Source organism: Triticum dicoccoides, chromosome 3A, assembly GCF_002162155.2.
Source record: "Triticum dicoccoides isolate Atlit2015 ecotype Zavitan chromosome 3A, WEW_v2.0, whole genome shotgun sequence".
NCBI lineage: Eukaryota > Viridiplantae > Streptophyta > Magnoliopsida > Poales > Poaceae > Triticum > Triticum dicoccoides.
Window position 1 is genome coordinate 462,211,743 of NC_041384.1, and position 27,295 is coordinate 462,239,037.

Sequence of the window (27,295 nt, forward strand, 5' to 3'; positions counted from 1 at the left end):
AGTGTCCAGGAGATCGCGCCGGCAACCGCTCCGACCCTCAATTCGGAGCCAGTTGCGCCATCCATGGACGGGTGGATAGACCCTGCCATGGAGGCCACACTCTCATTGGCGATCGAGCCAGGTATTGACCTTACCCTTCACGGGAGCCGTGACGCCGAACTACCGGATTCCTCCCCGGCCACGGACTCCGAACCGCCTTCGCCCGTGCCTATCGAATCCGATTGGCGCCAATCGTGGAGTTTACCTCTGCGGATATTTTTCAGCACTCGCCCTTCGGCGACATACTGAACTCATTAAGGTCTCTCTCCTTGTCAGGAGAGTCCTGGCCAAACTATGTCCGGTAGGATTGGGATGCAGATGACGAAGAAATTCGCCGCCCACCCACCACCCACTTAGTAGCCACTGTCGACGACTTAACCGACATGCTCGACTTCGACTCCGAAGACATCGACAGTATGGACGACGATGCGGGAGACGAATAGGAACCATTGCCCATAGGGCACTGGACAGCCACCTCATCATATGATATATACATGATGGACACACCCAAAGAAGGCAATGGCGACGAGACAACGGAGGATGACCCCTCCAAGAAGCAACCCAAGCGTCGACGTGATCGGCGCCGCTCTAAGTCTCGCCAAAGCAAAAGCGGTGACACCAGCATAGGAGATAATAGCACTCCGGACAGTGCCGAAGACGACAACAATCCCCTCCTGCAAGATTTAGAGCAGGAGGATGGAGAAGCCAGCCCTCCCGAGAGAGCGGCAGATGGAGAGGCGGAGGATGATAATTACATGCCTCCCTCCGAAGACGAGGCAAGCCTCGACGATGACGAATTTGTCGTGCCTGAGGATCCCGTCGAACAAGAGCGCTTCAAGCGTCGGCTTATAGCCACGGCAAATAGCCTTAAGAAAAAGCAACAACAGCTTCAAGCTGATCAAGACTTGCTAGCCGACAGATGGACCAAAGTCCTTGCGGCTGAGGAATATAAACTCGAACGCCCCTCCAAGAGTTACCCAAAGCGTAAGTTGCTACCCCGACTGGAGGAGGAAGCACTCAAACCTACATCTCCAGCATATGATGCGGCTGACTGGCCACCTCGTGGCCGCGATAGAGAGGCATTTCAACCAAAAACTCAGCCCGCACCCCGACGCCACTCAAATAAAAATGACAAGGAACGGGGAAACACGCTAGACCTGCGAGACCTATTGGAGGACAAAGCAAAACATGCAAGATCGATCTACGGATCACGAGGGCGCGCCACTATGCGAGACGATAACCGTCACGCGGATACAGTAAAAGTAAATCCGACCGGGCCGAACACAGTAGACAAGACTCATTCGAGCTGCGTCGCGATATAGCCCAGTACAGAGGCGCTGCACACCCCCTATGCTTCACAGATGAAGTAATGGATCACCAAATCCCAGAGGGTTTCAAACCTGTAAATATCGAATCATACGACAGCACAACAGATCCTGCAGTATGGATCGAGGACTTCCTCTTGCACATCCACATGGCCCGCGGTGATGATCTACACGCCATCAAATACCTCCCACTCAAGCTCAAAGGACCAGCTCGGCATTGGCTCAACAGCCTGCCAGCAGAATCCATTGGCTGTTGGGAAGATCTGGAAGCCGCATTCCTCGACAACTTCCAGGGCACTTATGTGCGACGACTGGGTGCCGATGACTTGAGCCACATAAATCAGCAGCCAGAGGAATCGGCCAGGCAATTCTGGACATGGTTCCTAACAAGGAAAAATCAAATCATCGACTGTCCGGATGCAGAGGCCCTAGCAGCTTTTAAGCACAACATCCGCGACGAGTGGCTCGCCCGGCACCTTGGCCAGGAAAAGCCGAAATCTATGGCAGCCCTCACGACACTCATGACCCACTTTTGCGCGGGAGAAGACAGCTGGCTGGCTCGCAGCAATAACATATCAAAGAACCATGGTACTTCGGATACCAAGGATGGCAATGGGAGGTCACGTCGCAACAAACACAAGTACTGCATCAACAACGACAATACCGAGTATACAACAGTCAATGCCGGATTCAAAGGCTCTAAACCTGGTCAGCGGAAAAAGCCATCCAAAAGAAGTACTCCGGGCCCGTCCAGTTTGGACGGTATACTCGACCGCTCGTGTCAAATACATGGCACCCCCGACAAGCCAGCCAACCACACCAACATGGATTGTTGGGTGTTCAATTAGGTCGGCAAATTAAACGCCGAAGACAAAGATAAGGGGTCACATAGCGATGACGAGGAGGAGCCCCGGCAGCCGAACACCGGAGGACAGAAGAGGTTCCCCCCACAAGTGCGGACGGTGAACATGATATACGCAACCCACATCCCCAAGAGGGAGCGGAAGCGTGCGCTAAGGGACGTATACACGTTGGAGCCAGTCGCCCCAAAGTTCAACCCATGGTCCTCTTGTCCGATCACCTTCGATCGCAGGGACCACCCCACTAGTATCCATCATGGCGGATTCACCGCACTGGTCCTAGACCCAATCATTGACGGATTTCACCTCACTCGAGTCCTTATGGATGGCGGCAGCAGCCTGAACCTGCTTTATCAGGACACATTACGCAAAATGGGTATAGACCCCTCAAGGATCAAACCCAGAAAAACGACCTTCAAAGGCGTCATACCAGGTGTAGAGGCCCATTGCACAGGCTCAGTCACACTGGAAGTGGTCTTCGGATACCTGGATAACTTCCGAAGCGAGGAGTTAATCTTCGATATAGTCCTGTTCCGTAGTGGCTATCGTGCACTGCTCGGGCGAACCGCATTTGCGAGATTCAATGCGGTACCGCATTATGCATACCTCAAGCTCAAGATACCAGGACCTCAGGGGGTCATCACAGTCAATGGAAACACAGAGCGCTCTCTCCGCACGGAGTAATCGGCAACAAGACCGCCTGGCACGTTCTGAGCTCGCATAGCAATGCGGCCCCCGCCCCAGCCCCAGCCAAACGGCGAAATCCGTGCCACGCGTACACAATTACGCATTGAAAATACCATGGGCACAGGTGGGGAGGGGGGCACGACTACGGCACGCCCCAAGGCGCGGCTCAACCGCACTAGGGGCTTCCCGCTTTGTTATTTTTCTCTCTTTCAGGACTTTAATCTCTGGAAACCCTGTCCGACAGTATGATTGCCGGACACATGATGCAGCAACCAAGGATGCAAAAAGCTACATCGCACCACTGAACTCCCAGGTGGATTCCGATAACGAGTGAAATACTTGCTTTAAATACCATTCCTCAGCTTGCCCTTGAAGGGGACATGTCAAATAGTCCTACTTTCTACTTATCGCACTACTTGTATCATTCTGCTTTAACGCACCTTTTTGAATAAACAATGCATAGCACTAGACTATTATCGCATTCTCTATTCTTCTTTTTCTATATATATATATATATATGTTCATCCATGACATCCAGCACCTGTACACTCTGGTACGGCTAGTACGCTAGGGGCTTAAGCATACCCCAAAATACGGCATGAGAAGTCCGAACACTTTCGACAGTGCGGCACCCCGAACTTATAGCATTATATGCATCACCTCCGAATCATGTCTTGGGTCAATAGTTGGGTTTGCCCGGCTCCCATGTTTTGGTACCTTACGTTCCGTTATATCGGCTAAGGTAGCACTAGGAGAACTACTGCGATTGTGCCCTGGTTCAGCTGGGCTAAGCATCTCAGTAGAGAAAGCTAAAACTGACTGTCATGATAAGGCGAGAGCTGGTCGCTGTTCGAGAGGTTTCGAGTCCCTAAAGACTTATGCCGCTTAGAGCGAGGAGTCGGCTTTGTCCGGCTTAAGGCATGTATAGTGCCCCAAATTCAGCCTTCGGAATACTAGGGGCTTCGCCAAAATTTAAAATTATAGAATTCTATGGCTAAGTGAGAGTGATAAAGCATTATAGTTCGATTGCCTTGTTCGTTGAGCTGAGCACCTCCCTCGAAGGACCCAAAAAATGGGAAAAAGAGTGCTCAGGCTTATCCCGAACACCCCAGCACTCGTGGCGTGGGGGCAGAAGCCGATGACTAGCCATCTCTTAGATTTGATAAACAGCCGACCAGAAGGTAATATTTTAAATTCAAACAAGCGTCGCATAGCGCATATGAACAAGTTTTCATAATACAGGATCACACGAGCAAGTTCATTCAAATATTACATCTTTCGCACACTCGTCTGCTACAAGACGGGCACCCTTCAGGACACCCTCATAATACATCTCGGGGTGGCGATGCTCCTTGCCCTGCGGCGGCCCCTCCTTCACCAGCTTCTCGGCGTCCATCTTGGCCCAGTGCACCTTTGCACGGGCAAAAGCCCGGCGGGCACCTTTGATGCAGATGGATCGCTTGATGACTTCCAGCCATGGGCAGGCATCCACAAGCCGCCTCACCAGGCCGAAGTAGCTGTTGGGAAGAGAGTCGCCAGGCCACATCCGGACTATAAAGCCCTTCATGGCCTGTTCGGCCGCCTTGTGCAGCTCGACCAGTTGCTTCAGCTGATCGCTCATAGGCATCGGGTGTTCGGTCCCAGTATACTTAGACCAAAACAACTTCTCCGTCGAGCTTCCCTCCTCGGCCTGGTAATACTTCACGGCATCCGACATGCTGCGGGGAAAATCTGCGAATGCTCCTGGAGAGCTCCGGACTCGGGTAAATAACAAGTAATTCACTTTCACATGCTTGCTTTGCATATTGAATGCCTTACCCGCCGCTATCTTCCTCATCGCCTCAATTTCCTGGAGGGCCTTTTGGGCTTCGGCCTTGGCATTATTTGTGCTCTCGAAGGCCGCGGCAAGCTCGGACTCTCGCGTCTTCGAGTCAAGCTCCAAAGCCTCATGCTTCTTCATGAGAGTCTGGAGCTCTTGCTGCACCTCTCCCACCCATGCCTCTTGCATTTCCCGCTCAGTGCGCTCCTTAGCCGCTTTGTCTTCGGCCTCGGACATCGCTTGCTTCAGGGTCGCCACTTCGGTCATGGCCCCTAGCACATTCATGATGATCCTGTCATTTCTCAACCACATTTTCTTTTATATATAGACAAGGTATTACTTACCTTTGTTCTCCTCGAGCTGCCTCTTGGCAAGGCCGAGCTCTTTCTCGGACCCCTTGAGGTCCTGCTTCAGTGTGGCGACCTCTGCAGTCAGTGCGGCAGAGGTCAGCAGCGAAGCCTGTGTACGCATACAAACATACTTATATTAGACTCCTACAGATATTATTGATCCTCTATTCGGCTTTTCTTTGTGAACACCAAACAGAGCATCAGGGGCTACTATCTATGCGGTAATATTTTTCCTATATTTTAAATACTTACCTCAAAGCCTGTTAGAAGGCTAGCATAGGCTTCAGTCAGTCCGCTCTTGGCGTACTGAACCTTCTTGATCACCGCACTCATAATAGTGCGGTGCTCTTCGTCGATGGAAGCACCGCGAAGCGCTCTCAGCAGGTTGTCCGATGCCTCTGGATGGACAGAGGTCACCGACACGGGCGTCTTGCCTCTTTTTGAAGGGGGCCGCCTGCCCGAGTCCGGAACCACTAGAGGTTCCGGCGTGGTGTTCGGTTGAGGGCCGAACTTGGAGCCCCCGGGAGCCTTGCTCCCTTTATTCTTGGAGTCCGGAAGGTCGCCTTGAGGCGCCTCCGAGACTGTCTCCCCCCGTCTAGGTGCCCCTTGATACAATACCCCGGCATTGTCCATAGGGCAAGGGGAGGAGGCGGTTAGAAGTGTATCACTATTCATGTCCGACGAGTCCAAGGAACCGTTCGACGATGATACATCGATACGGGCTTGGGGCGGACTGCATAATCATATTCGACGTTCGGAGAAGCAGTGCGACAAAGGTATACTATGAGTTACTCTGGTATCCGAATACTTACGACTTCGCCAGGGGCTTGGCCCTGAGCAGCCACTCGTCTTCGCCGCGGCGGCGGCGGTGGACCGGTCCGGAAGGAGAGTCCTTCCCTTCTTAGACCCTTCGGCCTCCTCGGTTGGGGCGGCCTTCCTTTTCTTGTCTCCCCCGGCTGGAGGGGGAGAATCTTCATCATCCTTCTCCTTGTTTTCATGGGAGGAGGGTGTCTCGGTGTTATCGGACGATGAGTCCGATACCACCTGGCGCCGGGAACTCTTTCGGGTTCCCTTGGCCTTTTTCTTGGTCTTATCCGGCACCTCATAAGGAGCCAGAGTCCGCATCTCCGTCAGGAGAGCGTCCGCAGGGTCTTTGGGCAGAAGGGCCGGACAGTTGATCTGCTCCGATGTCTCCACCCAGTCCTGTCAAAGGCATGGGAGCTCAGACCCGGCGCATGATTAAGCTATGGGAAATAAACACCCTATCGGATGTACAGAACTTACCGGATTCGCAGAACGCTTCACGCTTAGCCCGCGGTCCTCGGTAAGAGAAGGAGGGACCTCGGCGCCCTTGAACAGCACCTTCCATATGTCTTTATGCGTCATGTCGAAGAGCTCGCTTAGAGTCTAGTGCTGGGCCAGGTTGAACTCCCATAAGTTGAAATCCCATTGTTGACACGGGAGGATTTGGCGGAAGAGCATGACCTGGACTATGTTGACAAGCTTAAGTTTCTTGCTTATCATGTTCCGAATACACTTCTGGAGTCCATCCAGCTCCACCGATGAAGCCCAGGATAGGCCCTTCTCCTTCCAAGAAGTGAGCCACGTGGGGATTCTGGATCGGAACTCGGGGGCCGCCACCCAGTTGGTGTCACGCGACTCGGTGATGTAGAACCACCTCGATTGCCACCCCTTTATGGTCTCCATGAAGGAGCCCTCGAGCCATATAACGTTGGGCATTTTGCCACCATGGCTCCGCCGCATTCCGCTTGTTGGCCGCCCACCACCTTCGGCTTGATATTGAAGGTCTTCAGCCACAGGCTAAAGTGGGGCCGGATGCGGAGGAAAGCCTCACACACGACGATGAATGCCGAGATGTTGAGGATGAAATTCGGGGACAGATCATGAAAGTCCAGCCCGTAGTAGAACATGAGGCCGCGGACAAATGGATGGAGGGGAAACCCCAATCCGCGGACGGAATGGGGGAGGAAAATCACCCTTTCGTGAGGTTTTGGGGTAGGATGACCTGCCCCGCGGCTGGCAGCCGGTGCGCGATATCCGCGGCTAAGTATCCGACTCCATGTAGCTTTTTGATGTGTCCCTCCGTGACGGAGGAGGCCATCCACTTGCCTCCCGCTCCGGACATGTTTGGAGAGAGTTGAGGAGAAGGATGTGGACTTGGGCGTTGGAGCTCGAGTGCGCGAGAATGGATGAGCAAGGAGGAAGAAGGCGTGGGAAGAAAAAGGTGAGATCTTATCCCTTTATAAGGGCGGACAAAACGGTGCGCCCCCACTAGCCTGGTAAAACTCGCTTATCCCCCAAGCACCGTAATTGATGGCGCGGTTGGGTTACCCACGTCTGCATTGATGAGAATACCGTAATAAGGGGAACACGATCTCTGCTTTGACAAGACGTGTGTCGGTGTACTAGAGTAGGGGTACCCTATTACCCCGAACTCGTGCACGGGCAGTTGCAGCGCCCCGCGGCAAGGCTTGCCGGGTGACCGCCAGGACCCTCCGTGTTTCCCTTAAAGACCATTCAAGAACAAAGTACTCAAGCCAAGGCCCCGGCAAGAGGAGCTTGCCGGGAAGGCCAACCAAGGCCCCGGCAAGGGGAGCTTACCGGGAAGAGACGAGACCCCGGCAAGAGGAGCTTGCCGGGAAGGCCACTCAAGACATACCAAGAAAGCTTGCCGCGACGCGCCCTGCGTCCCGGCAAGATCCGGCGAGCGACAAGCTTCCGGATGCGACAAGACGACGGCCGCGGCAAGGAGCTTGCCGCGGGAAACTCCCACTGCGTGCCTACGCTCCAGCTCACCTGCTAACGTGTCGCTCTAGGACTCTCCCAGAGCGCACGTGGCGGGAGGCCGTGCAGCTAGGGGTACGTGGTGGCAAGCGGAGATGAAGAGAAGCCCATCGTGGCAAACGGTGGCACTCCTAACGGTCACCTTTTGCACTGTTTAGGAGACTCAGACAGGCATTAAATGCCCTTGTCCCCTGCCGTCAGAGTTAGGTAGGGTGCACTGTATCCACAGTAGCGGTAGCTATACCTACCACATCCTTTTTTCCATTTTTACCCTTCTTGTCTGTGTTGCCCCCTGTCGGTGACCCCTTGAGTATAAAAGGAGGCCCAAGCGCAACGTAGAAAGGGTTCCGCATTTCGGGAACACAGAAGAACACTCTCACGCTCAGTCCGGCAGCGTCCATCGCTCCTGAGCAAGAATCTAATATACACAAACAAGCAGCAGTAGGGTTTTACGCATCCGTGCGGCCCGAAGCTGGGTAAAAAATCGCCCCGCGTGCACTACCTCGATCCGCTCTTTGCACGCTCTCCGCCCCCACCGAACCGAAAGGGGCCCTATCCCCATAGGTGTTGGCGGGAATCAGCATCGCCCCCGGCATCTCTGGCGCGCCAGGTAGGGGGCGTCGAGATCGCGCAAACCCGATCCGGCGTGCACGCAAAGCTAGATCTTCATCGTCATGGCTCCCAAGGAGCAGGCGAGCAAAAGAACAGCGCCAGTGCGGCAATAGAAAAAGCTAAGTCATGCAAATTTTAGATATTTCCTTTCTATATAAGGTTATCCGCCTCGGAGATCTTGTTCTTTGTACGAAAAACCTGTGCGCGGAGGAATCAACTCGTAGCTAGCCGCGCCCTTACTTTGTTTCGAGTCCGCTCAACAACTTAAGTGAGCTGCTAGCGCCCTTACTTTGCTTCGAGTCCGCTCAGCAACTTAAGTGAGCCGCTAGCGCCCTTACTTTGTTTTCGAGTCCGCTCAACAACTTAAGCGAGCTGCAGCTAGTTACGACAAGATTGCTTGTTGGTAGCGACCCTGCCAACAGGCTGCTGAAGTTCCGCACTCGGCGCTCGCGGCAAGGGTGCCTGCACCGGCAAGTTTCCCTAGAAAGCGTAGGGTGGACGTACAAAGAAGGGTTGAACAGGAAAATAGCATGCGTTATTAACTTAAGATTTCTGCATGGACCTGTATGCCGAGGAGCCTTCTCGGGGCTAGTTGCACTCCATGATTGCCTCGAGTCCGCTCGGCAACTTGTGCGGTTGCGCTAGAACCAAGAAGGTAAACCTTTCCGGGAGGCGTTGTTCCCGAATAGCCGCTAAGGGCCCGTTCCCTCAAGCGCTATTGGCTGGATCGTACGCACCGGAAAGCATTCCAGCAGGCATAGGGAATATGCAGCAAAAGTCGAAATTTGCGAGCAAGCTGAGTGCACTTCGGATGCTAATCACTTGCTATGTTTGAACACAGTCATGGCCCGGGGGCTGGCAACGCCCTTAGGGCCAATATCTCAGGCGTCAAGAACGACGACGTTCTTCGCCATAAGCCTTTCCGGCAAGCGATCCTGCCGGGAGCCGGTGTCAAGAGCGACGAAGTTCTTCGCCCAAAGTCTTCCCGGCAACCAGCTTGCCGGAAGCCGGCATCGAGAACGTCAAAGTTCTCTGCTGAAGATAAAAGTCTTCCTGGCAACCAGCTTGCCGGAAGCCGGCATCGAGAACGTCAAAGTTCTCTGCTGAAGATAAAAGTCTTCCTGGTAACCAGCTTGCCGGAAGCCGGCATCGAGAACGTCAAAGTTCTCTGCTGAAGATAAAAGTCTTCCTGGCAACCAGCTTGCCGGAAGCCGGCATCGAGAACGTCAAAGTTCTCTGCTGAAGATAAAAGTCTTCCTGGCAACCAGCTTGCCGGAAGCCGACATCGAGAACGTCAAAGTTCTCTGCTGAAGATAAAAGTCTTCCTAGCAACCAGCTTGCCGGAAGCCGGCATCGAGAACGTCAAAGTTCTCTGCTGAAGATAAAAGTCTTCCTGGCAACCAGCTTGCCGGAAGCCAGCATCGAGAACGTCAAAGTTCTCTGCTGAAGATAAAAGTCTTCCTGACAACCAGCTTGCCGGAAGCCGGCATCGAGAACGTCAAAGTTCTCTGCTGAAGATAAAAGTCTTCCTGGCAACCAGCTTGCCGGAAGCCGGCATCGAGAACGTCAAAGTTCTCTGCTGAAGATAAAAGTCTTCCTGGCAACCAGCTTGCCGGAAGCCGGCATCGAGAACGTCAAAGTTCTCTGCTGAAGATAAAAGTCTTCCTGGCAACCAGCTTGCCGGAAGCCGGCATCGAGAACGTCAAAGTTCTCTGCTGAAGATAAAAGTCTTCCTGGCAACCAGCTTGCCGGAAGCCGGCATCGAGAACGTCAAAGTTCTCTGCAGAAGATAAAAGTCTTCCTGGCAACCAGCTTGCCGGAAGCCGGCATCGAGAACGTCAAAGTTCTCTGCTGAAGATACAAGCCTTCCCGGCAGGCCAGTATCGCTGGGGGCTATGAGTGCCAAGAATCGTCCACGGTAAATCAGAGTTGCCGGGGGCTGCACTATCAGATAAGTTTTTTCGTCCCTCATCATGCATCCTCTTATGGACTGGGGAAAGCAAACCCATGTTCCTCCCCGGAAACTGCCGTGCTCCCCCGACTCTAGGCCCTGGGGCCCATCCTCGGGGCCAAGATTGGTCGTAGTCACGGCAGCAAAGGGATGGAACGAGGATACCGCACCACCTCGTTCCTATCTCCGTCAAAAGCGTGAGAAAGGTCGAGCGACGTGGGAAGGCGGTAGGGTCTGTTGCCGGAGAAAAATTGTCTGTCTGAGGGATACCAAGGATTTGTTCCTTGGCGTGGGTTTAACTCGCGAGACAAATAACCCGGCAAACATTCCCTTTTCATTAAAAACATCCCACTCAGGTACAGTCCATAGAGGATGAAAAACATGAAAGAGCGGATTACAAGCTCTAGGTACAGCTAAGGCCCAAAGGCTTACAAACTAAAAAGATAAGATGCCCGTAATCCCTTTCCTGTCCCCCTTTTCAGGAGGCAGGTCAAGGAGGCGAAAAGGGCAAAAGGAGTGCCTAGGCGAGCTACGGGTGCCAGAAGACACCAAGGGAACATCCCGGGGGCCGTCCGAAGGCTGAACGGCGATGGCGACGCCGGAAGCGGGGCTCGAAGACGGGGCGACGGGACGTCAGCATGCTGTCGAGGGCACCACGCCCTCGTACTCCGGCTTGACGGCCTTGTCGCCCGCACTCTTCCCCTTCCGCAGCCTCCCTACACCAGCCGCCCAAGGAGACGACCCCGGCGAGTTCAAGAAGCCGGCGACGCGGATGATGGGGTCGCCGGTGCCGCGCAAGGCGGCGCCCGACACCTAGTCGAACCCGCTGCTCCGCCGCCCGCTACCCTCATCGTCGCTGTCGCTCCCCTCCTCGTCGCTCTCGCTCGAGGAGGAGCCTTCACTGTCGGAGGAGCTGTCCACGCAGCACTTCGACCGAGTGCCGAAGCACCCGAAGGCCTTAACGGAGAGGAGATCACCCTCCATCAACTTAAAATGGAGGGTAAACCCCTCCGTCAAGCTGTGGATGCGGGCGAGCGTCTTCCACCCTCGATCAAGATACATCACATTAGGGGCTGGGAATGCAACGCGGACTCGCGTGCCGCTGATCCCACAGCCCCTCATGTGCAGCCTCAGCGTCTCGGGCGGCTCCACTTCCATCACGCGCGCAAACGGAGCAGGAAGACGGAGGCGACGACAAGGCGCCTGACGCAGCCTAACGAAGAACTCGCAAGGGTCGTCCCCTATATGGACCGCCATGGGGGGAGAAGCCGCCGGCGAAGGTGAAGCTGACGTGCCGCCCCGTCCGCCTCTTCCCCGAGCGCCTCGACCTCGTCCGCGGCCTCGCCCCCTCCCTCTTCCCCTCATGGCTGGCTCCGCCGCCACAGGCGTGGAAGAGGGAGAGATGCGCTGTCGGGCGGCGACCCTCGCCGCCACCGATGAAGGGCCTGGGTTCCCTTTCTCCATAGCAGATGAGAGAAAGGGGAGCAGAAGCTGAAGAAAAGAGAAGATGAGAGAGTGAGGGCTTCTGTGCTCCCATCCCGCTCTTTATAAAGGAGCGAGGTGGGGGCTCGGCCGCCCCGCTCGGCGGATCAAGGCACGAGAAGGGCAGGGAGTCGGGGCCAACCCGCTGGCGACGGCCCAGTTTCCCACTCCACCGTCCGTTACCCCCAAACGCATGGGGGACGCGTGGCAGGGGTGCAGAACTGGGGCGACAGATGAGGCGGCATCGCTCCACCCCGTGAACACGGGGAGTGGACATCCCGAAAACCACGCACCGGCTCCGTCCAGTAAATACACCACGCCCTCGCACCTACCCCCGTTTAAGGAGGCGGGCGTGAACCACCTCCATCATCATGGCCTGACGCATGCTCGAGGGGCTTAGCCCCACGCACGCCTCCCACGATCTCTCCCACGACGCCGCGTTTGACGCGTGCCGTTCTGGGCGTGCGTGGTGGGGGCGGAGTTAGATTCGGCGTGACCTAGGCCGCGCGTGCCCGTGCACTGTTTTGGGCCTGGCCCAACAGCGCTCGGCACCGTGTATGGCCCAGGCCCGGGGGCTCCTGTCGGTGTACTAGAGTAGGGGTACCCTATTACCCCGAACTCGTGCACGGGCAGTTGCAGCGCCCCGCGGCAAGGCTTGCCGGGTGACCGCCAGGACCCTCCGTGTTTCCCTTAAAGACCATTCAAGAACAAAGTACTCAAGCCAAGGCCCCGGCAAGAGGAGCTTGCCGGGAAGGCCAACCAAGGCCCCGGCAAGGGGAGCTTACCGGGAAGAGACGAGACCCCGGCAAGAGGAGCTTGCCGGGAAGGCCACTCAAGACATACCAAGAAAGCTTGCCGCGATGCGCCCTGCGTCCCGGCAAGATCCGGCGAGCGACAAGCTTCCGGATGCGACAAGACGACGGCCACGGCAAGGAGCTTGCCGCGGGAAACTCCCACTGCGTGCCTGCGCTCCAGCTCACCTGCTAACTGTCGCTCTGGGACTCTCCCAGAGCGCACGTGGCGGGAGGCCGTGCAACTAGGGGTACGTGGTGGCAAGCGGAGATGAAGAGAAGCCCATCGTGGCAAACGGTGGCACTCCTAACAGTCACCTTTTGCACTGTTTAGGAGACTCAGACATGCATTTAATGCCCTTGTCCCCTGTCGTCAGAGTTAGTTAGGGTGCACTGTATCCACAGTATCGGTAGCTATACCTACCACATCCTTTTTTCCATTTTTACCCTTCTTGTCTGCGTTGCCCCTTGTCGGTGACCCCTTGAGTATAAAAGGAGGCCCAAGCGCAACGTAGAAAGGGTTCCGCATTTCGGGAACACAGAAGAACACTCTCACGCTTAGTCCGGCAGCGTCCATCGCTCCTGAGCAAGAATCTAATATACACAAACAAGCAGCAGTAGGGTTTTACGCATCCGTGCGGCCCGAAGCTGGGTAAAAAATCGCCCCGCGTGCACTGCCTCGATCCGCTCTTTGCGCGCTCTCCGCCCCCCACCGAACCGAAAGGGGCCCTGTCCCCATGGGTGTTGGCGGGAATCAGCATCGCCCCCGGCAACGTGTCAAGAAACCGCCTCGCGTTATGTGCGGGGCTAGTTAAAGAAAAACGGTTCGAATAATTACCGAGCCATGACATGATGCCATGCTGCCAAAACGTGTCAGCAGATTAGATTTGTGGAAATATTATTCTCTCTATGGTGGTATGTGGAACTTATTTTGCAGGGTCGGACACTATCCTTGTATTCAAACTCTTCTGTGGTGTATTCGGAGGAGGAACCCGCCTTGCAATGCCGAAGACAACACTACACGCCGGACTCATCGTCATTGAAGCCTGGTTCAGGGGCTACTGAGGGAGTCCTGGATTAGGGGGTATCCGGACAGCCGGATTATATCCTTTGGCCGGACTGTTGGACTATGAAGATACATGATTGAAGACTTCGTTCCGTGTCCGGATGGGACTCTACTTGGTGTGGAAGGCAAGCTAGGAAATACGGATATGTATATCTCCTCCTTTGTAACCGACCTTGTGTAACCCTAGCCCCTCCGGTGTCTATATAAACTGGAGGGATTTAGTCTGTAGGACAACATACAATCATACCATAGGCTAGCTTCTAGAGTTTAGCCTCTCCGATCTCGTGGTAGATCAACTCTTGTACTACTCATATTATCAAGAATAATCAAGCAGGACATAGGGTTTTACCTCCATCAAGAGGGCCCGAACCTGGGTAAAACATCGTGTCCCCTGCCTCCTGTTACCATCCGCCTTAGACACACAGTTCGAGACCCCCTACCCGAGATCCGCCGGTTTTGACATCGACAGTAGGGAAGGTGTTTCTTAGGGTCTTTAGGAAAACAAGTAAAATCATATATTTCACATAAATTCCAAGCATAGCATTGCAAACGATGAATTTGATCCAGTAAAAGTTTCCCTTTTTGAGATAAGCAGTGTCGCACATAACAAGCATGCTCATCTAAAGATTTGCCCTCAACTAAGCTAGTTAGGGTTTCAGCACGAGCACATAGGGATCGAAGATGGTCCAAGTAAAAAGCTTCAGGAGTGTGATAGATTTTGAGTGGTTCTTCAACCATTAGTGTAGTAGGTACAACTAATTTTTTTGGTATTTTGCATTTCCTACCCATAACTAAAGATAGAGAACAAGAGCATAGAATAAAAACTCCTTAATGATAAAGCAAAAAAGCACACACGAGAATATTCACCCCATGCTATAACTCCCCGACAACGGCGCCAGAAAAAGGTCTTGATAACCCACAAGTATAGGGGATCAATTGTAGCCTCTTTCGATAAGTAAGAGTGTCGAACCCAACAAGATGCTAAAGGTAGAACAAATATTCCCACAAGTTCTATCGACCACCGATACAACTCTATGCACGCCTAACGTTCGCTTTACCTAGAACAAGTATAAAACTAGAAGTGCTTTGTAGGTGTAACGGGATAGGTTTGCAAGAATATAAAGTGCACGTAAATAAAAACTAGGGGTTGTTTTAGGTAAAGAAGCAATAGAGTTAGTATAGCAAGTGTGTAAAAGTGGTGGTAGGAGTTGCGAAATTGTTCCTAAGCAATTGACTAAGTTACTAGACCAATAACAAGTTTTATGTGGGAGAGGCCACTGCTAGCATGTCATCCCTGACTTGGAATTCTATGCACTTATGATTGGAAGTATTAGCAAGCATCTGCAACTACTAACGTTCATTAAGGTAAAACCCAACCATAACATTAAGCTATATTGGTCCCCCTTCAATCCCGTATGCATCAATTTCTATGCTAGGTTGAAGCTTCTGTCACTCTTGCCCTCCAATACATAGTCCTATCAACATACAACTAACCCTATAGTGTGATCCACATGTGCGCTCATATGATGGGCACCAAAGGACAACAACATAACCACAAGAAAATTAAACCAATCATAGCAATTCACCAATTACCGATAGGACAAAGAAAATCTACTCAGACATCATAGGATGGCAACACATCATTGGGTAATAATATGAAGCATAAAGCACCATGTTCAAGTAGAGGGTACAACAGATTGCGGGAAAGTGGACCGCTATAGATAGTTGGGGGAAGGTGATGAAGATGTTGGTGAACATAACGGAGGTGTTGGTGTAGATCGCCGTCACATGATGATGGCTCCGACGGTGTTCCGGCGCCACTGAGAGAGAGGGGGAGAGAGCCCCCCTTCTTCTTCTTCTTCTTCTTCTTCCTTGACCTTCTCCCTAGATGGGAGAAGGGTTTACCCTCTGGTCCATGGCCACCATGGCAGCGGAGGGGCGAGAGCCCCTCTGAGGTTGGATCTTTCTCTCTGTCTCTCTTTGTTTCTTCATTCCTGATTCTGCCCTTTCATCGTTTCTTATATTCCCGGAGATCCGTAACTCCGATTGGGCTGAAATTTTAACACTATTTTTATCTGGATATTGGCTTTCTTGTGGCGAAAGAAGGCACCAACCGCCTTACAGAGTGTCCACGACGGCCCAGGGCGCTCCCTTGCCTCGTGGCCCCCTCGGGCATCGTCTCGCGTTGATTCTTCTTCCCAAAAATCACATATATTCCAAAAAAAATCTCCGTCGGTTTTTATCCCGTATGGACTTGGTTTGATATGGATTTTCTACGAAACAAAAAACATGCAACAAACAGGAACTGGCACTGGGCACCGGATCAATATGTTAGTCCCAAAAATAGTTAAAACGTTGCCAAAAGTATGTAAAAGTTGTAGAATATTGGCATGGAACAATAAAAAATTATAGATACGACGGAGACGTATCAGTGGGTCTTCTTATCCTTAGACCTCTTGAATGGTCCAACCATATCATGCCCCCAAACCGCAAATGTCCAAGTTATTGGGATCATATGGAATTCCTAAGCCAGCACATGAGCTTGTCTGGAAAATTTCTGACACCCATCACACTTGCTAACAATATCCTCTGCATCAGCATGAGCCGTTAACCAGTAAAACCCATGACGAAAAGCTTTAGCCACCAAAGATTTTGAGCCAGCATGATGATGTAACGCCCATGATGCGGCTATATCTCCCACGTGTCGAAGCACGACTTAGAGGCATAACCGCATTGTAAGCAATGTCGCAGGTGAGGTAATCTTCACAACAACCCATGTAATGAAAAAGGGAAAAGAGATACATAGTTGGCTTACACTCGCCATGTCACACAATAGCATAAATATCATTACATTCATCCAGATACACTCAAGGTCCAACTACGGAACCAAAATAAATAACAACCCCAAATGCGACAAAGTCCCCGATCGCAGCAACTGGGCACCACTACTGATCGTCTGGAAAGGAAATGTAGTATCGTCCTGAGTCCTCATCGAACTCCCACTTGAGCTCAATCGAATCACCTGGAGCGGTATCATCGGTCCCTGCATCTGGTTTTGAAGTAATCTGTGAGTCACGGGGACTCAGCAATGTCACACCCTCACAATCAAGACTATTTAAGCTTATAGGAAGGGTAAAAGGTATGAGGTGGAGCTGCAGCAAGCAACTAGCATATTTGGTGGCTAACATACGCAATTGAGAGCTTGAAAAGAAGGCAAAGGCACGGTCGATAAACTATGATCAAGAAGTGATCCTAGAACAACCTACGTTCAAGCATAACTCGAGACCGTGTTCTCTTTGCAGACTCTGCCGAAAAGAGACCATCACGGCCACACACTCGATTGATTCATTTTAATTAAGTTAAGATAAGGTTATCTACAACCGGACATTAACAAATTCCCATCTTCCCATAACCGCGGGCACGGCTTTCAAAAGTTCAAATCCCTGCAAGGGTGTCCCAACTTAGCCCATCACAAGCTCTCACGGTCAATGAAGGATATTCCTTCTCCCAAGACAATCCGATCAGACTCGGAATCCCGGTTACAAGACATCTCGACAATGGTAAAACTAAACAAGCAAAGCCACCCGAATGTGCCGAAAATCCCAATAGGAGCTGCACATATCTCGTTCTCAGGGCACAACGGATGAGACTAGATACGAGTAAAACCAACCCTCAAGTTTCCCCGAGGTGGCCCCGCAGGCAGCTCAGTTTGGACCAACACTCAGAGGAGCACTTGCCCGGGGGTTTAAAATAAAGATGACCCTTGAGTCCACAAAACCCAAGGGAAAAAGGCTAGGTGGCAAATGGTAAAACCAATGTTGGGCATTGCTGGAAGAGTTTTATTCAAAGCGAACTGTCAAGGGGTTCCCATTATAACCCAACCGTGTAAGGAACGCAAAATCAAGGAACATAACACCGGTCTGACGGAAACTAGGGTGGAAAGAGTGGAACAAAACACCAGGCATAAGGCCAAGCCTTCCACCCTTTACCAAGTGTATAGACGCATTAAGATAGACAAGATATAATAATGATATCCCAACAATAAACATGTTCCAACAAGGAACAAACTCCAATCTTCACCTACAACTAGCAACACTATAAGAGGGGCCGAGCAAAGCGGTAACATAGCCAAACAACGGTTTGCTAGGACAAAGTGGGTTAGAGGTTTGACATGGAAATATGGGAGGAATGATAAGCAAGTGGTAGATATCATAGCATAGGCATAGCAAAAGAGCGAGCATCTAGCAAGAAAAGATAGAAGTGATTTCGACGGTATGGTCATCCTGCCTGCAAAGTTCTCCGAGTTGACGTTAGCTTGATCCTCGTAAGCATACTCAACAGGCTCCTCAATCACATACTCGTCTCCCGGCTCTACCCAAAGAAAGAACATAAGCAAAGGAAGACACAATCAACCACATGCAATGCACAAGCAACACGATGCAAAACATGGCATGATATGCGGGATGCGGTATGCGATGCATATGCATGATTCGGAAAGGAATGATTGAACCTGGCCTCAAATTGGAAATCCAAGAGTGCCACTGGAAAGTGGAGTTGATTTCGGTCGAAATCGATATGAAGATCACCGGAATCGGATGCACGGTTTGGAAATGACAAGCAAAACAAATATGGCACCGATCTGCGATTAACAGCACGAGGCCATCTAAATGCATCAAGAACAACATGCTACAACACCCTAGCATAACAACAAAATACATGGCAGGGATCCACTCAAGATGCTTGACAAAAGATGAACACTAAGCTACGGCTAATTCACTCAATAACAGGTTCAAACAAGCATGGCAAAAGTGCAAAAGATATCAGGTTACAGACTTAGTGAAATAAACATGTCAGGAATTTAACATCAGGAAGCAATGTTTAGAGCACGATAACAATAAGCTACAGGAACATATCATGGCAAAGCAAGGCATGGCATGAAGCTACTCAAAGCATACAACAAAAGTCCCTTACTGACCATGAGCCAAAAGGGATCAGAAAATACAATGGCAACCATGTGAACATAGCAATTTCGTTAACAGATTCAGACTTAGCAGAAAACTGGAACAAGCAAAACAGATATTAAGTAGGCATGTTTACGAGCTCGATGCACTCACCATAAGGCATTGCATGACAAACTAATCATACACCCAGCAAGTAGACATGGCATAGAAGCTAAAAATGGCAAGAACAACAACATAGCATGCATGGATCAACTGCAACAACCTCGACAAAAATGCTTAACATGTAAACATTCTTCCAGGAACATTTTATAGCAAAAGTAGAGATCGATTAACTCAAGCTAGAGTGCTCCATAATTGCAAACAAAGACATGGATGGATAGAGCACCACAATATCTACCAAACATCCTTACAGATCATGCCCAAAAAGAGGCATGGATCACTCTGTAGCAACATGAATACAAGGCATAAAAATATAAACAGGACAAAGACTTGGAATATTTCTAAGTCCCTGAAATCAGCAACATTATGAGAGCTACTTTGCATGCTTGTGCTAGTCACCACAGAGATCACAAAAATACATGGCATACATGTAACGCCCCAAGACCGGAGCTTCAGATGCCTTCCAGGGTTTCCGAGATTCGTTGTTGATTTGTTTCGTCGGTTGCATTCATCTCTGCATCATGTGCATTGCTTCATGTCATCATGCAACCCATTTTAAAGCTCAACTAAATAAATTGCATGGATCTTCGGTCCATTTAAACCGAGGGAATTCACATGGTGATTCTCTTTATAACATATCCTCCCGATATTAGGGAGCTATTATAAATATTTCCATTCTTTTGGAATTCACCTTAACACACTTGCAAAATCCCAATGCTTTAGTCATCACGTCTCTTGGCCTTTAACTTTGCCCATAAATTCTTTCGTCATTTTCCGGAGCTCCACCAAAAATCGGAACATTTTTGGACACCTCTAATTCCTAGCCCTTATTCAAACCATTTGAATTAAATTCAAATGACTTTGAATTAAATCCTTGCAATCATGCCTCCCATATTTTTCTTGGAACCAGCGCATTTTTGCGAGTCCGGGAATATTATTTGCGTGCGCTAATTCTTTCCCAAACCCCCTCCATCTTTCTTTTCTTCTCCAATTTTGTTTTATGCTTAGAAGTAAAGTTAAAGAGAGAGAGAGCAGAGAGCCCAACTGGGCCTCCCTAGGCCCACTCTCGCGCCAGCCCACCTAGGCCACCCGCAGCGAGGCCAGCAGACCTCCCGCGCCGGCCCATAGGCCCAGCCGACCCCCACCAATTCTAACCTAGCCCGATCCCCCTCGGTCCTCTTTTTCCCTTCGTCCACCTCCTCATGCCGCCAGGAGTCCCCGCAGCCCAATCCTCATCTCTCGCTCTCTCCCTCTCCCATCGATCCCTCCTGCGCCGCCTCCACGCACATCTCTAGGGAGAGGAGCTCCTCGTGCCTCGACCCGATCCCTCCTCAACGCAGGTCTGCCGACGAGCGCTGTCCCATGCTTGTGCCTCCCTCTTCCGCGAGGACGCCGTCTCCGCACACGCCCGATCCCGCGTGCCCCTCCTCGTTGCCATGGCCTTCCTCCTGCTTCTCCTCCGCGCGCCATGGCCGCCTCCCGCTTCCTCTGCCGAGTCGTACCTCGTTCCCGTGCCCGCATCCTTCGTCCTCCACGGCCAGCAGGAGCCCCCGCACTGCTCGTCCCAATCGATTTGGCCAGAGCTCGCCGGAGCCCCAGCACCGGTCGTCGCCGGACATCCTCCTCGGCTCCACCCTGCCGGCTCACGGCACCGCCGACCTCACTTCAGCTGCGCATTGTCCTCCACCGCCTCCCCGCCAGGGTCCCTCGCAGGCTCCTCCTCGTCGCCTTGCCTTGCCGCCGGACCCTGCTCGGGCGCCGCGCCACTGCGGCCAGGAGCTCCAGCCCGACCTCCGCCCGTGACAGCTACTGCTCCCGCGACTCGAGTTGTTGCTCCATGCTTCATCATCTACCATCGCCTCATTGACATGGCCATCGCCGAGTCCTCCCAGGACCCGTGGAGTCTTATACAGGAAAACCAAGTTCAAAGACTGCCGTGGCTGTGATCTCGCCCAGTACCACTACGGATTCATCAAGACCGTAAGTACCCTTTTGATCGCCAGGACTGAGACCCTAGTTCGACTACATGTTGCTGCCCCGTGCGAGTCCGCCAAGTACCTCGACGTCCGATGCCAAAAACGGTCACCGAACCGAGAAACGCCAAGTACTAGGTCAACGAGGACCGCCAAGTTCATCCTCCGCCGTCTCCGAAATCGCCAAGTTCCACGATGAAATGAGAACAACTACCGTCACTGAAGGCCGTCGAGTGAACGTCTACCCACGTCATGTATTTGACCAAGTTCGATGACGACCTCCGAAGAACTCGGATTCGCCAAGTTTTCACTACCATCACCATGGATCCGACAAGATCGCGAGTACGACTACTTCCTACGACGACCTTGTACCACCACCGTCGCGAGAATGCCTACTTCCTCTACGAACCCGAACCGCTCCGAGAATGCACCTGGAAGGTATAACCGCCGAGACGATGACCCGTGGACGAAAGCATGTGTTGTATGACATGCATGTTTAGTTGTTGTTTTCGCCCGTGAACCTTAGTGGTTCCTCCTTGTTGCCATGCCGTCGTTGACTCATGGGAACCCGGTAACCGGGATCACCCCACCATCTTTTGCACGCTCCCGCCACACTTTCTTTTGCACCGACGTTCTCAATGAGTTGTCGGAACCGGAATGTTGCAGTGGCACCGTTTCGTTATCGTCGCCGTGGCACCCCTTTCTTTCTACTACGGTGAAAAAATGCTTCATAATGCTCTTGTCAACTTTTAATAAAAAATTGCATAAACTTGTTCATTCATCTGCATCATGATAACAACAATTAAAATGTTTAAATTGTTGTTGCAATAAATTACTAATGCATATGGGGATTTACCGGATTTGTTGTTTGTTATATCGGGCCCCATTTAAATTGTTTATATGGTATAGTTTTGTTATGCTTCACCTCTTGCCATGTTAACCAACATTTAATATTGTGGAGTACCTAACCGAGAGTGAACTAAATAAGTGATGTGGTGTTCCGTCAATATGCAACTCGTTGCATATTGAGCTCCACTTAACTTGTAGTTTTGTTTGTGCCCTTTGCCATGCCATGCATATTTAAACCGGACATGCATCATAATTGTTTACTTCTTTCCGGTGTTGCTTCTTCGGGTTGGTTCCGATAGCATTGCGTTTGTGAGGACCCGTTCGACTACGTCCGTTTGTTTTCTTCGTGGACTCGTTCTTCTTCCTTGCAGGATTTCAGGCAAGATGACCATACCCTCGAAATCACTTCTATCTTTGCTTGCTAGATGCTCGCTCTTTTGCTATGCCTATGCTATGATACCTACCACTTGCTTATCATGCCTCCCATATTGTTTAACCAAGCCTCTAACCCACCTTGTCCTAGCAAACCGTTGTTTGGCTATGTTACCGCTTTGCTCAGCCCCCTCTTATAGCGTTGTTAGTTGCAGGTGAAGATTGAAGCTTGTTCCATGTTGGAACATGGATATTTTGTTGGGATATCACAATATCTCTTATTTAATTAATGCATCTATATACTTGGTAAAGGGTGGAAGGCTCGGCCTTATGCCTGGTGTTTTGTTCCACTCTTGCCGCCCTAGTTTCCGTCGTATCGGTGTTATGTTCCTGGATTTTGCGTTCCTTACGCGGTTGGGTTATAATGGGAACCCCTTGACAGTTCGCTTTGAATAAAACTCCTCCAGCAAGGCCCAACCTGGGTTTTACCATTCGCCACCTAGCCTCTTTTTCCCTTGGGTTAGGCCAGCCCAAGGGTCATCTTATTTTAACCCCCCCGGGCCAGTGCTTGTCTAAGTGTTGGTCCGAACTGAGTAGACTGCGGGGCCACCTCGGGGAAACTTGAGGGCTGGTTTTACTCGTAGGATGTCTCATCCGGTGTTGCCCTGAGAACGAGATATGTGCAGCTCCCATCAGGATGTCGGCACATCGGGCAGCTTTGCTGGACTTGTTTTACCATTGTCGAGGATGTCTTGAAGAACCGGGATACCGAGTCTGATCGGAATGTCTCGGGAGGAGGTCTATTCCTTCGTTGACCGTGAGAGCTTGTCATGGGCTAAGTTGGGACACCCCTGCAGGGATTTGAACTTTCGAAAGCCATGCCCGCGGTTATGGGCAGATGGGAATTTGTTAATGTTCGGTTGTAGATAACTTGAACCTTAACTTAACTAAAATGAATCATCAGCGTGTGTTACCATGATGTTCTCTTTCCGGCGGAGTCCGGGAAGTGAACACGGTGTTGGAGTTATGTTTGACGTAGGTTGTTTAGGACCACTTCTTGATCATACTTTCTCAAAACGTGCTTTGCCTTCTCTTCTCGCTCTCATTTGCGTATGTTAGCCACCATATGTGCTAGTCGCTTGCTGCAGCTCCACCTCATACCTTTACCTTACCCATAAGCTTAAATAGTCTTGATCGCGAGGGTGCGAGATTGCTGAGTCCCCGTGGCTCACAGATACTTCCAAAACCAGCTTGCAGGTGCCGATGAGTCCGTGCAGATGACGCAACCCAGCTCAGGAGGAGCTCGATGAAGATCTTGTCCTTTGTGTTGTTCCGTTCTAGTTGATCAGTAGTGGAGCCCAGTTGGGGTCGATCGGGAACCGTGTCGCATTTGGGGTTCTTCTTTTATTTTGGTTCCGTAGTCGGACCTTGATTGTATCTGGATGATGTAATGCTTTATTCATGTAATTGTGTGAAGTGGCGATTGTAAGCCAACTATGTATCTCTGTCCTTTATATATTACATGGGTTGTGTGAAGATTACCTCACTTGCGACATTGCTTTCAATGCGATTATGCCTCTAAGTCGTGCTTCGACACGTGGGAGATATAGCCGCATCGAGGGCGTTACAATACACCCCTGTAAAGATGGCATGGCATACTTCAAATCACATGTAGAGCTCAAGATCATAGGAGGCACACAACAATCATGGCAAAAATGACAAATGTCCAAAAACAGATATGAATCTGAAACTAACAGAAACTAGCACTCTTGCAACAGCATTTAGGGCATCAAGATGAGCTCAAATGAACATGATGTAATGATATGAAATGAAGTACTTGTCGAGACGAACAATTCGATATGCTACACTCCCAAAACGGAGCCACGGTTGATGAGATATGATGCGATGAAAAATGCCAAAAATACTAGGGTTAGGGGCAATAGTCAACACTCAGATCTAGATCCGGATCGTGTTACTGTAGCAACATGGAACCCGAGGATGGCCGGAGTTCGACGAGGTCGCCGGAGAAGAGGGTCGGCGAGGTTGGGGACTTGGGCGCGTCGCCGGATCCGGGCGGAGGAGCGCGGCACCTCAGCGAGGACGATGGCCGGCTGCGGCGAAGGGGCGGCGGCGACCGGGCGAGGGAAGGCGAAGGCGAGGCGGCGGTGGCCGGCGATGGCGCGTCGACGGAGGAGCGGCAGGCCGGCGCGGGCGGCGCGGCTCCCTCGCGCAGGCGCGGGCGGCGGGAAGACGTGGGCCAGGGAGGGCCCGCCCCGGGCCTCGTGGGCTGGCGGCGGAGGAGGCCGGGCGGTGCCACGTGTCGCGACGGGAGTGGCGGCAGTGCGGTTGCGCGGCGCGGCCCGGACGTTGTCCGGCACGCGGAGAGGAAGGGGGCTAGGTTAGGGGTGGAATGGATCCAAAATTTTCGGGGGAGTGTCTATATATATATATATATATATAGGTAGAGGGAGCTAGGAGGCTCCAAATTGAGCACGGTTTGCGGCCATGCGATCGTGATCAAACGACCTAGATGATGGAGAGGGTTTAGGTGGGTTTTGGGGCACTTTGGAGGGGTGTTGGGCTGCAACACACACGAGGCCTTCTCGGTCCCTCGGTTAACCGTTGGAGTATCAAACAAAGTCTAAATGGCACGAAACTTGACAGGCGGGCTACCGGTAGTAAACCAAGGCCGCTTGGCAAGTCTTGGTCCAATCTAAAAATGTTTAACACCCGCACACGAAAAGAGGTAGAAAGGGACACCGGAGGACATAGGAGCGCCGGAATGCAACACAGACAACGGGGAAAATGCTCGGATGCATGAGACGAACACGTATGCAAATGCAATGCACATGATGACATGATATGAGATGCATGACAAAGACAAAACAACACAAAGACAACAACCCAATAACGAGGAAATAACATAACTTAGTGCCGGAAATGGCAAGAGTTGGAATACAAATATGGCAAGTTACATACGGGGTGTTACAACACTCCACCACAACGTAAGGATCTCGTCCCGAGATCTAGGACTGGAAAAACTCCGGGTACTCAGAACGGAGGTGATCCTCACGTTCCCAGGTGGCTTTTCGGTCGGAATGATGTGACCACTTGACTTTCAGGAATTTGATAGACTTGTTGCGAGTCTTGCGCTCAGTTTCTTCAAGAATAGCAACTGGGTGCTCATGATAAGACAGGTCTTCTTGGAGATCAATCTCTTCAAAGTTGATGGTGCGGTTAGGAGTCTTGAAACACTTGCGGAGTTGAGACACGTGAAATACGTCGTGCACGTTTGCAAAGTTGGATGGAAGCTCAAGTTGATAGGCGAGATCGCCTCTTTTGCCAATGATCTTGAAAGGACCCACATATCTAGGGGCAAGCTTCCCTTTGATACCGAAGCGACGAGTACCTTTCATTGGAGAGACGCGAGGTAGACATGGTCTCCGATCTCGAAAGCCAAGTCACGATGCTTACTATCATAGTAACTCTTCTGGCGTGATTGCGCGGCTTTGAGATTTTCATGAATGACTTTGCACATTTCTTCAGCCTCTGTGATCAAGTCATTGCCAAGAAGTTGGCGTTCACCAGTCTCTGACTAGTTAAGAGGAGTACGGCACTTCCTGCCATAGAGAATCTCGAATGGGGCCTTGCCCGAACCCGCTTGGAAGCTGTTGTTGTAGGAGAACTCAGCATATGGAAGACAATCTTCCCACTTCATACCGAAAGAGATGACACAAGCCCAGAGCATATCTTCAAGAATCTGATTGACTCGCTCAACTTGGCCACTGATTTGAGGATGAAAAGCTGTGCTGAAGCGAATGTTGGTACCCATGGCCTTCTGAAAAGAATCCCAAAACTTGGAGGTGAAGATGCTCCCACGATCTGAAGATATCAACTGCGGAATGCCGTGCAGAGAGACAATCCTAGAGGTATATAGCTCTGCCAACTAAGCTGCTGTGATAGATTCTTTGATAGGAAGAAAATGAGCCACTTTAGTGAGCTTGTCGATGACAACAAAGATAGCATCATTGCCACGCTTGGACTTTGGAAATCCAGTCACGAAGTCCATCTCAATGTGGTCAAACTTCCATTCTGGAATGGCAAGAGGTTGGAGGAGACCAACTGGTCGTTGGTGTTCTGCCTTCACTCTTCTGCAGACATCACATTCATTCACGAACTGAGGAATCTTGCACTTCATTCGAGTCCACCAATACGACTGCTTGAGGTCCTGGTACATCTTTGTACTTCCAGGGTGAATAGAGAGGAGTGAATTGCGAGCCTCGTTCATAATGACTTTACGAAGGTCACCTTTAGGCACAACAATGTGATCCTCGAAGAATAGAGTATCCTTGTCATCAAGACGATAGCACTTGTACTTGGGTTGACTCTTGGCAATCCCAATCTTCACCTTCTTCACCATAGCATCAAGAAGTTGAGCCTCACAAATCCGATCTTCCAAAGTAGGAGAGACTTGGAGGTTGGCAAGAAATCCTTGAGGAACAACTTGTAGATTGAGTTTGCGGATAGCTTCACAATGCTCGGGTTGGTCAGGCTTGAGAATCAAACTGTTGCAGTAAGCCTTCCTGCTCAATGCGTTAGCAATTACATTGGCCTTTCCTGGAGTATATTCAATACTCGGGTTATACTCTTGAATCATTTCGACCCAACTAGTCTGCCTGAGGTTGAGGTTTGGCTGAGTGAAGATGTACTTGAGACTCTTGTGATCGGTGAAGATGTCCACTTTCCTTCCCAACAAGAGATGTCTCCAAGTTAAAAGACCATGGACAACTTCTGCCAACTAGAGGTCATGAGTGGGGTAGTTCTTTTCGTTGGGCTTCAACTGGCGAGAGGTATAGGCCACAACTTTCTTTTCTTGCATCAACACTGCACCAAGACCTTGAAGGGAAGCATCACAGAAGACCTCAGACGGTTTGGATTCACCAGGAGGAGTCAGAACTGGAGCAGTGACTAACTTCTCTTTCAGCGTGTTGAAAGTGATGTCACATTCAGGCGACCAGACGTACTTCACATGCTTCTGGAGAAGGTTGGAAAGAGTCTTCGCGATCTTAGAGAAGTTCTCAACGAACCTTCGGCAATAGCTTGCGGGCCCAAGGAAACTGCGGAGTTGCTTCACATTCTGAGGTGGTTCCCAATTCACAATTGCAGACACCTTCTCAGGATTAACAGCTATGCC